Here is a 12,377-nt window from a genome sequence, read left to right as displayed (position 1 = left end):
CTTGAACTCCATTTGGATCTGCTGCCTACTCCTTAATCCTCTTGACCATGCAAACAATTGATCCAAATTCCTCAAAATAAATTGTTAAATAAATAATTGCGTTCCGACGAGGGAGGACGCATTCTAATGGGGTCGTTTTACGAATATACCGAATACGTTTCGCGGGTATCGGTTGTGATGCCATGCGACTTCAGGGTTTGGACGCCATCTTGGACTGGCTGACCGACTGGCACATCACCTCGATCTGATGTGATTGTGAATCTGTCATGCCTCGACATCGGGTTTGTATCGCAATGCCCGCATGCCCAAATCAAAGCGGTGAAAATTTCCCATATTTCTACGCAATGTCGTTCCCACATCCACGATCCTTTCCGGCGCTGACCAAAAGGATCGTGGCTCTGGGAACGAGATTGGCTTCAGGCTTTGATTTGACGCATGACCTTGGGTCGCCACCCACATCTCCATTCCCATCTCTATTCATTTCAGACAGCCGTAACACCGCATTATGTGCCCAAAAGGTAGTCGTGATACTCAAACCCTCCCTGTCTTGAGAAGTACGAACTTAACGGTGTCCATCGATAATCATCCTATTCACCACTGTTTCTGATGCTGGATGGCAATTATTGAAAGTGGTGGTCGGTGACGTGTAAAAGATTTGCAGAATTGTTCGTGATATTACCACTTAGGCATGCCTTTTCCTTAATGTTTAGGGAAGCTAAACAGAGCGCGATAGGTAAACTTTTTGGGAAAGCTATCCATTCGAGAAATTCTGGTTATGACGTCAGCGTCCGCCTGTACAAACTGTCGGGGTGGAGGTGGGGAGGTAGGACAACCTCTGGGGACGGGAGTGTTCGGGCAATTGTCCTTGAAGGGAAATCGCGTGGGAGCGTTACATTTAGCAACCCGCATTTTCCTGGCCGGCGGGAAATCATATTAGTGACGAGCAACGGAACAAAGAACAGGAAAGAGCACGAGAGAAGAGGCAACGAAATTTAAGAACTTTAAGCGAAGATTGCCAAGGAAGGAGATGATTGAAGAGAAAACTTAATACATGCCACGCTGCCTCATATATTTTGCAAAACTCACTGACAAGAACGTAGAAGACCTGAAAACATTTGAAATTCCGTGTTGACAGAGATTCTGGCATATTTCAACAATCACACACCACGTCGCCATTCAAGCTTACAGGAGACATCATTGGCGAGTTCTCTTGTCATTATTGCCTATTTCGTGAGACATAAAGGGCCGATTAAAGTAGCCGGGTAGGTCAGGTTTGCCGGGATGAGTTTCAGCCTGGTATATATTACATGAGGTGTGCCAGCCCGGTTTGGTTTAAATTTAGATTATGTTACGTGAAAAAAATAATTATAATAATAACAAGACGAAGAAGAAGTGGACAGCCGTTAGTCTCCCTCAATTGTCATTAAATTTCACCATTCTACAATTTAAAGAAGCCCTAAAGTTTGCTATCTTATACATGTGCATATTTTATTTCAGAAAAATAAACCCGGCTATTCCGTGGGCCATTGTGCTCTAAAGTGGAGTAATGTGGTTAAAAACCGCTGGCTTGGCTAACCGGGCTTTCCCAGTTAACGTGATTACGTGGAAAAATCTCAACGCGGCCGGTTAGCGCGATCCCGGCATCTCGGGTAACCGAGCTGAGAATTTTCCTTATAATTGCAAACTTGCTTTTTGGTGTCTTTTTTTTTTTCTTAGACGTGCCGGGACTTCTGCTAAACGAGCCAGCCCGCGTAAACGGGACAACTCGGCTGCAAAACATTGATCTCCAACGAATGCACTTAATTTTGGGGAAGAAAATGAAAATTTATTCTCAAGTGCTGACGTTCTTCATAAAAACTCTCAAATTTGGATATTTCAAGTTGCTGTTTGCCGTCAAGTGAAATGCACGTGCAAGGAATGCAAAGCTGTCGTTTTGTCCACTTAATCTGCAAATTTGTGATGTTCTTGTTCAGGTCTCCGTTGTCGTTGCTTATTAGTTGCCTATTATTATTGAGTTCCAGCAGATGGAAAAATATGCCCAAACGTTTTCAAGTTTAAGTATTTCTTTTAATCAAGGTAAGAACATTATATTTCTTACAGCAATGAATTACTTTTGGCCATTGAGGTTGAACTACCTGGCAACATTACAAGATACCTTAACTACCAAGGCCCGTTCAAAACAAACCTAACTGTTGAGTTTAAAACGACTGAAGAGCGGAGTTTGAATCAATTTGGTGCGGCAGGTTATGTTTAGGGCGGCAAACAACGTTGAGTTCGGCAGGGTCTGTCGCATTATGCGATCATGGAGTGACGACTGATTCATGATACGGCGTTCTGGTCATATGCCGAACAAAACGCAAAAATTAAGACAATTTATAAACTCTCTCAGCTCTTACCCAAGCCCAAATCTAAGTTTGGTGCGACCTACAGGTACGTTGCTCGTTTCTCTAAAGTCGCTCTTTTATTGAGTTTGGTTCGGCACATGGCTGGAGCGGTGTTTGGAACGGGCCTAAGAAATATAGCAATTTTACGAAGAAAAATAGAGTTCATCAAGTTACGAACATTATCTTTCTTACTACAATGAATCATTTTTTCACTATCGAGGCTTTTCAAGTTTAAGTAATTCTTTTAATCAAGGTAAGAACGTTATATTTCTTACTAAAATTAATTGCTTTTGGCCATTGAGGCTGAGCTACTTGGCAACATTACAAGATATGAATTAAATTAGTATGTTATGCAGCTGCAATTTCACAAAGAAAATACACGATATAATCCATAATTATGCATTAATCTAGTTAAGAACATTATCTGTCTTGCTATTGAGGCTATGAAGCTCCCTGGAAACATTACAAGGTATGAAATAAAGCACTAAGATATACAGCAATAATACTAATTATGCATTCATTTGCCACTTCCACATATCCCATAATACCCTGCTCTTCGAGATGAGGTGGGGGGGTGGGGGCTGGGGAACGACAACAAGATCAATATGGCGAGCGGTGGAGCGAAGAGAAGCGTAGGTCGTAATGTATCGAAACTGACACATTTATCGGATGTTTTACGGTTGGGAATGGCAGCTTTGAAAGGAGTTTGTACGCAGATAAATTGTTCAGCCGAAAACCTTGGTAAAAGGCGATGCTAAGAATGATTTGTAACAGCTAAACAGCCACGTGCGGTAACGTGAAGAACAAACCAGAGGAGAAATCATGGCTTCCTTACCTACAAACCCCTTGGAAACTTGGGTAAATCACGCTCTTGCTTACGTGACAATATTGACATCCAAGGCGTGAAATCTTATTTGCTTAGGAGCGGTTTGAATGGGAAGAAGGTGAAAAAATACGAGACGGTTATGCCAGCCCATGAGGTTTACAACTTCATGTCAGTGATTATCCCTGGACTATTTTTTTTTTGTAATCGTGCAGAATAAAGTAAATTACGCTGCCTGATACAAAAAAAACAAATGTAGGATTTCTTCCTTTATTTGTTGCAAAAGTAACTGAGCCAATCTGTGCAATACAATTTAAAGATCACTCAGTGACTCGCTAGCGTATAATTTGTACCTTTGGCCGCTCTATGTAAGTGAATGTTGAATGTCGTTTACAATTAATTCATTTGCGCAGGACAACCATTTCTACTATGTGACCACAACTTGTGTGCTGTGCGAGCTTGCAGAAAGCGCTCTTTCTCTACTGAACACTTCAAAACCTGCCTTCACCCACCCCACTGTACATGTATTGTAGGACTGAGAAGAGACTGCAGTCATATAGGTGATGCATTGTTTGTTCTGTGTTGGAATTCAATGCAAACGGGCAGACTCCAAACGAGCAAATTATGAACCAAAACTAGTAGAAAACTCAGTATTTTAAAGACAAAGTTAGAAATAAATCTCCCGAAAAGAAATGTAAGCGTTCAGAAACCTTGGCAAACTGGTTTCACTGAAGAGTAGAACCTCGAGAAAAAAACATTGAAGCTTAAAATGACATATTGGCTTAAAATACCAGAGACCGTCTTTCTATCAATTTTTCGTTTTATAGGTATATCCAGTGAACAGCATTCAAATAGTCCCGAACACAGTCACACAGGAAAGCAATTGTATTCATGGCCGGACATTGATGTCCCTCGTTGCATGGAAGTAGAAATACAGGAGACTAGGCATGTACAAAGTACAGTTCATCAACCAAATGCACATCAAACAGCACTTTCACGTAACTTACCTTAATATTTTATAACCCCTCAAAAGTATCAGCCCCTCTCCCCGCCCGAGATTAAAGAATGAACTAATAAAATTTATGAAAAGGTTGTGTGTTTCTCAGGAGGAAAGAGCACATATTGGATAAGCGACAGGAGAGGTAACTGTGAAGCTTGGTACTGGCACGGAAAACCTCGCATAACTGGCTCAAAATACAAAAAGCATTAATTAATTGAATCTAAAACCAGACCAACTAAAGCCTTGTCTAGTAAATGTGTATGAACACATTTACTAGATGGGCTGCCTTCAGAAAACGAGATTATAAAACGTTATTCTCACAGCAAAAACGTTAAAGAAATGTGCGTCAAGAACTGCTTTGTTCAGGAAGAGTGTGGGAAAACTCATCCTTAGAGCACACAATATCATATGATGAAACATTCTGGAGAAAGAGAATAGCGCTGAGGAAATGCTCTGAGCATAAACGAGTGCTCTTGCTCACCTTGAATCATTTTCGTCCCATAAGTTTCAACCTCTGGTTTCTAGTTGCTTCATCTTTGGATAGCCTGTTAAACTGCAAGCGACGCTTTTTTCCGACGGTTGGAGCAGTGGACAGCATATCAAAAGTCGTTCTTTCCCATTTAAATCCAGATTATCACCTCAAGTCATCGTCAAGGAGCTGCCATTTTGTTCACTTGCTTGCTCCCCTACAAGGTGTGAGAGATTAAGGGATATGTGGAGACTACCATCGCAAAAAATGATTAAAAAATTCAAACAGTAAGTATTGTAGAGGAAATTTTACGAATCATTTTGGCACGTTGCGAGCTCACAATGCTTGTGAAAGTCCCAAAGGAATTCAACGGTAAGGATATTTATTACGTAGACCTCAGTGGGCGTAATCATGGAAAAAAAAGTTATACGAAGCATTGTGTTTGAAATTTTACAGGTTAGCAGTGCATAACCAGGAAAGTTCACTCTCGCTACCGAGTCTCTTCGTCAACACAGGTGTAGGCAATTCCTTTCTTGGAACGCTTAATATTTTTCATCCATGAAAATGCTTGTTTTAAAGAAGATGTCAAAGGTGCTGTACACGTTATACTTTCCCTTTCGGTTACCCTGTTTTCTGATAACAGAACCAAACTCAAAACTAAACTAATGACTTTGTCTACTCCTGAGCTTGTTCATTGATCAGAATGCGACAACTGGACGCTCCAGATTATTAGATTCTTGGTAAGTGCCATATTATTGAGGTCATGATACATCGTGGTTAACAATGTACGGCAACGCAAAGTCGCTCATGAGCCCGGAGTATTGCTGTTCCCCGTCAGTGGGAGGGATGCTAGGCCGTAGCAGGTTTATTCCCTGCAGTATGTCGTCGGTGACCTTCTTTGCACCTGAGTGACGAGAGACAGTGCGGAGCAAAGTTTCCTGTCTAAGGCGACAGCACTGCTGAGCCCTAAACCAGTCCGGCGCACTGAAAATGAAACGTTTTCCCTTCTTTTAGAACAGTTCCCTTTGCTTAGAAAATCAAAAAATGTTTACGTTTAATTATTTTTAACATGTATAGGAACTCAAAGAAACATTATCGAACCTCCTTCCTTACTTGTCTCAAGACTATGCTCAAAGCAGACATTCGGATCTCGGATTTTTTTGTTTCGACAGCTATACTGTTGGTGTCAACAACCAAAACGTTTTTGTAGGAGATGCATGACACCTCGAAATGAATAACCAGGTAGAATGATATAAAATGACAAAAAAAAATTACATTACACATACCACCTTTTCAACAAGCAAATTAAACACTTCCTATTTCAGAATTTCCGTATTCTATCAACCGACGAGCTGACCCGTGATATCTTTTCACAAGCACATGCCGTGGCATACAAAGGCGATCGCAACCGAATAAACTGACTTGTACACTCAACTGTCCGCGCATGTACTGATCAGAGTGACTCGCGTGCCTGTGAACATCCACGTTGCTATACCTTTGCATACGTCAGTCATTGTAAGAGGATTTCCACCCAAGGCCATTTTACCTGCCAGTCGAGTAATCTTATATACTGCATGTCCTGTCATCGATGTCCTACCATTCTTTATATTGGTGAAACCGGACGGATTTAACGAACACTGACGAAGTATACGAAACAACAATCCTGGTTTCCCTGTGGACAAACATTTCAACTCAACGGGCCACAAAAACTGCGTTACCATTCATCTGCCTACTTCCTTCTGATTTCAACGACTTTATTCTAAACGTACGTGATGAAAAAAAAAAAAGAAAACGAAAAAGAAAAAAAAATACTGACACTGATATTTACTTCATATCACTCTACTTGGTTCTTTATACTGTTGGTTTACGGTGTCGCGTGACTGTGTATATATCCGTGTAAGTTCGGTTGCAATTGCACACTTGTTGGTGATTTGGGGCTATTGTTTGTTGGAAGAATGTGATCCGTGTAATTCACAATAATATTTTTTCCCGGGATCTGCCTCAGTATTCAGCCGTTAGACAACGTTATGTTGTCGTCAATTACATGTTCATTTTATCGTCTATAATGTTACGTGGTAAGGCATTCCAATACAAGATTTAGAGTATCCAAGGCTCCCTTATCCGTTCTAGTCACAGAAGACCGAGTCAAGGATAGACATAATTTCTAAGGATTGGCCAGTTTAATCTAGTGTTTTAACTTTAAACAGTCTCCGAAACAGAATCTGAGGGGCATAAATTGAACGCGCGTTGTAGAGACTTCCAAACCTTGAGATCATGATTTAGTTTAGGTAATCCTTCATCTTCTTTTCCTGATAAAGACTTGACGATCAATTAGGACCCTCATACGCTGTTGGGTTACATCATCAAAGGACCTAAGGTTCTATATTTCTACAATAGACTGCCGTTGTCCGCGATAGTTCTCTGTTAATTTAATTCCTTTAAATGGCCACTCTAAGAGGCGTATCGAAAGTTTTTTTCGGGTCTGCGAAATGGTCCCCTCTGTTAGCAACTTCTGCTTCAGGGGCACCGGTTTCGTTTTCTTCAAAGCCAAAGTTGACTGATCGAGGTTCAACTGACTCTTTCGGCTGCTCATGAATAGTAGCAAGCTCAAAGCTTACTGCTCCACTCTCCTTTCTTGCGTCAAATGCCACTTTGTCAGCATCTTCTTCTTCAAAGCCACCGTTGTCGCTTTCTTCAAAGTCAATGTTGACTGATCGAGGTTCAACTGACTCTTTCGGCGGCTCATGAATACTAGCAAGCTCAAAGCTTACTGCTCGACTCTCCCTTTTTGCGTCAAATGCCACTTTGTCAGCATCTTCTTCTTCAAAGCCACCGTTGTCGCTTTCTTCAAAGTCAATGTTGACTGATCGAGGTTCAACTGGCTCTTTCGGCGGCTCATGAATAGTAGCAAGCTCAAAGCTTACTGCTCCACTCTCCTTTCTTGCGTCAAATGCCACTTTGTCAGCATCTTCTTCTTCAAAGCCACCGTTGTCGCTTTCTTCAAAGTCAATGTTGACTGATCGAGGTTCAACTGACTCTTTCGGCTGCTCATGAATAGTAGCAAGCTCAAAGCTTACTGCTCCACTCTCGTTGATCGCACTAGAAACTGATGGCACGTTAAACGTACCAGTTTGCACTTGTTCTGTGAGAACATTTTTCCCCGCCATTCCTTGTATTTCGTCAAAGAGGTCATTAAGAGGTAAAAGTAACGCTAGGCAACACGAAAAAGACCATTGTGGATTTTTACGCCAATCCTTGATAAAGCAGTAAATGTACCTGAGGTACTGGACTGAAAATAAAAAAGAAGAAAGAAACGAGATACGTTTGTATGTTATCGCAAGTGAACGAAAAGCCCAACAGCTGAGTTTAGTACGCTGTAAAGTGGGCATTAAAATCCACCTGACTGTTTTTCCCCCAATGGTTGAAAATGCCCGGATGTTTTTTCGTGTGACTTTAGTCCACTCATATTGAAAGATCTTCAAGTGTTTTCGAAATTTAATGGACATTTTCAGAAGAACTTAACATGCTTGTCGTCAACACATCTCGCATAATGGGTCAAAGCTATAATACAGATGGCATAGTTGAACTTTGCCATCTATATATAGCTCTTTTTTTGAGTTGGCTACAAATTTCACCAACAATCTCTTTGATCCGGCAAATTCAATCATGGTCTGCACATCAAAGGGCTAAATAAATAGTGCAAATACCAACACTCTCGGCGATCTGAGTATGAGAACCTCCAGATACAGCAAAAGAGAGTCATAGGAGCACTACAAAAATACGTTTGTTTTCTGCAAAAAATTAAGGAAAATTTTTGGACCGTGCTTGCTTTAGTAATTACAAATAAGAACATAGTGCTTACCCACAAGAATTCCCATGACTAGAAAATTTGCTCCGAATACCAATGCATTGAACACGATATGGTCCATGTATGAGTCCATCGAGGAATGTACACTTTCTGCTGGTATTCTACTCACAGCACCTATTACTAGGTTAACCATTGTTACAGCAAGGGAAGAAACCATCAATTTGTTCTCAAAGGGTTCCGCTATAGGCCGCTTGTACGCAAAGAACATTCCATAGAGACCTGACATAACAAGAGCTAACGCAATATAGGCTCTGCTCTCACTTCCGATCAGAATAATGGCTGATGTTAACGTCACCTTTCGAGCTGTCTCAACAAGTTCCCAATACCATGCATGACTGTTGTAATTTGAGAATAAAAACTGTAATCCTGTGACAATTTCAGGATTTGAATGCTGGGAATATGTGGATTCATCGTCACCTCCGTCGCCATGTTTCTTCAATGACCTTTGGTGTCTCCAAAGAACCACCAATGTAGCTATAGGTAGAAACATGATGTACAAAATACTGCAGTATGCAACAATCACAGATCGTCGGAATTCTTGGCTGGAACAGTTGATATTAAAGTCATCTTTTAGAAACTTATCGCACTTTTCACCTTTTTCGTCCAGGCACAGTTTGTGACAAGCAAGGGGAAGAACCTTTGCTGTCTTCGAGCAGGTGCTTAGATATGTTAAGTAAAGGAAGAAAAAGACTGTTCTGTAGGCCAATCTCTTTGTTTCGGAAATTTTCTTCACTTTCTCCATTTGACTCTCGAAGGTCTTTCTGGTCAAAAACATCTTCCTAATGCCATAAATAATGAATGCCACAATGATCACTACAGCATTGATACCGAGCATAGCATACAATCTTCCAAAAGCATTGACTTTTAGCCTTGGAAAGAGACAGTGGATTGGGGCAATCTGGAATACATTTAGCTGTAATATCTCGGAATATTTTCCAATAAGGGAGAGAGAGTCTGGCCATTTGATGTACGCAAATGCATCAAGAATTCCAAAGGTTACCTGGTAGAAACCGATAACAATCTTTAGTCTACCAAGAATTATATCAACTAAGGAGCGATCTTGTTTCTTCTTGGCTTGTTTCCTGCTTCTCCAAACTACAACCACGGTGATTAGAATAGTTACAGCAGCTATGACGGAAAGCTGTACGATCATCCATGTTTTTGTTGGGCACTTTTTGCAGGCCTTCAACTGTTTGTAATATTCAGGACTACACACTTCACACAATGGTCCTTCATATCCAACATCACAAGTGGAGTTTGTACCTCCCAGACATGATTCTGGTCTTGGGCATTTATGTGCTCGAGGAAGAGAGTTTGGGTACTCGATCATGGTTTTGTTGCTAACAGAAAAATTCCCGCGTAAGACTTCGCCGAAGGATTTGTAAAGTTCTTTGTTCGTATCGTTCTCCCATTTCCACCAGTAACCCTGTTGAAGATTAATCGATTCATTCTCACATTTTAATCCTTGCTTGCATGGCTCGCATTCTTCAAACATGTGTTTTCGAAAGAATCCCTTCAGGCAGTAACATGCTCGAAATCCGGCAAACGACTTTCCATCCGTACCTGAGAAAAAAGAATTCAGACAGCGCAACTTACTTATCCATTTGTGTATTCGTACAAAAAATGATGACAGACCGTTTAATTTTGCAATGTTACATTTAGCCTGGTGTATAGGTGTAGGGATAACGCAGTGGTGATAACATTCCCCTCCCACAAATGAGGCCTGGGTTCGACTCACTGACTTATGTCGCATGTGGGTTGAGTTTGTTGGTTCCCTGCTCTGCTCTGATTGGTTTCTACCCGGGTACTCTGGTTTTCCTCTCTCCTCAAAAACTGATGCATGCTACCATCTTTAATAATAATAATAATAATAATAATAATAATAATAATAATAATAATAATAATAATTATTATTATTATTATTACTATTATGATTATTAAATTATTGTTATTGATGTTGTTGGTATTATTATACATTTATTAATTATTCAAATTGATGCAAAACGTTTGCAAAGCCAGGTTCGTTGATCTTTTGCATGTTCATGTCTTCTACTGAGATGCAACCTATACGGTGTAAGCATTGTATAGAAATTGAAATATTAATTTTCAAAACTTACACGAACCTGAATCAATTTCCATCCCTAAATACCATAGTCTAAGTATGGATATTTAAACTGTAAGGTATGTGTGACGTGTGTCCGGATGGCCCAGGAATAGAAACAAAACGCTAACGAAACACAAGAAAAACTACACCCAAATACCTTCCCACAATCGCACAACAAACAACCATAAATTTTAAGAAAACGCTTACGACTTTTAATTTAAGATATAATTTAACTACAAGTATAACGGTTACTAAAGCTACTTACTCTAAATTATCTAATCTTACTGCTATTACAAAAGGCCTTAAAACTAAAATTGGTAAACAAGTTGAGCTAATAAACGTTCGGTTCTACACAGTTCCTCTCAAATTCAAGCCCACTAACAAACAAACGAACAAACCATTGTTCCTTGACAATTTCATCCACTCGTTTGCATTAATTCTTCCCGTTGCTTTTACTTCTGCCCCACCTAGTCTCTGCTTATCTCAGCGCTGTTGCCACTGCTGCTGTGGACAAATGGATTTTTGTCTTTGATTCAAACAGCTCCCACAAATGAATCTTAGCGGTGATCTCTTTTCACTCTCCCTTCTCTCTTTCTGTGCCTTTTCCGTCAACCAATTGTTCGCCACACCCTTACAACACGTTACTTACATTTATATCTTTACATAATAATTTATTCTACAATTAACACTTACTAACAAACTTATTGCTTAAACATGCACGACACTTACAATCCTATAGTTACAATTGTATTTTCACAATGGAGACTTTAAAGAGCAAATAAACTTACAAACTATTTCTAAGGTACTAATTACGTTTGACTACGATACAAAATTAACACTAAATAATTAACACGAACGGAATAAACTATGCAGCTAACGAGACAGAGAACAAGAGCGAAACAAAAAGGAATTTTGTGACAGTATGTTAAGGCCTAGCAGCGTTTTCCACTTGTGCTTCATGTTCTCCAGCTTTATCTTCTCCCTAAATGAAACTAGCTTTTACTCGTAATATGAAGGCTTGATATCACCGCTGATTAAGTTATGATCCATACTTATTTTTATCAAAAAAAGAATAGTTATACGTAAATGGAAAGAACACAGCTAAAAATCTGGAAATGGTCAAAGGACAAACTGATAACTTTTCATATCCAGGCATATGGGCAAAATATACTTTATCATGTAGCTAAAATATAACATCGATAATTTTATTTCATAACGGTGCATAAATCGTAATGATAGTCACCTAATTTAAAGTCTTGCTTATCTGGCTTAACGCAGGGGCGGATCTAGCATTTTTTGAAAGTGGGGGCCGAACAAGAATAGTAATCATTGCGCCCTTTCTAGGGGGATCTGGGGGCATGCCCCCCCAGAAAATTTTGAAATTTTGGGTACTCTTACATGCAATCTGGTGCAATCTGGAAAGTAAAATATCAGGATTCCATATTGAATAAAATTATAAGTTGTGGTTATAATGATGCATGGTTTATGACTCTTCGCTCCAAAATCACAACACCCTTGGAAGAAACGAATGAAGTGTCTGTATACGACAAGTGCGCAGGATGGTGATCTTTACGTCTGCTTTCTTAGCCATTTTCTGAATCTTTTCATGCACTGAATGCGCAAACACTGTTTTTGTATCCTTGTGTTTATCTGCTAGCTGATCTTTCACCACGTTAATATGCCTGTATGCCTCAATAACATCCAATGTCGAACCCTGTAACGGACGGCT

The sequence above is a fragment of the Montipora capricornis genome, chromosome 9 (assembly GCF_036669925.1).
Source record: "Montipora capricornis isolate CH-2021 chromosome 9, ASM3666992v2, whole genome shotgun sequence".
Lineage (NCBI taxonomy): Eukaryota > Metazoa > Cnidaria > Anthozoa > Scleractinia > Acroporidae > Montipora > Montipora capricornis.
Note: the sequence above shows the minus strand (reverse complement) of the source record.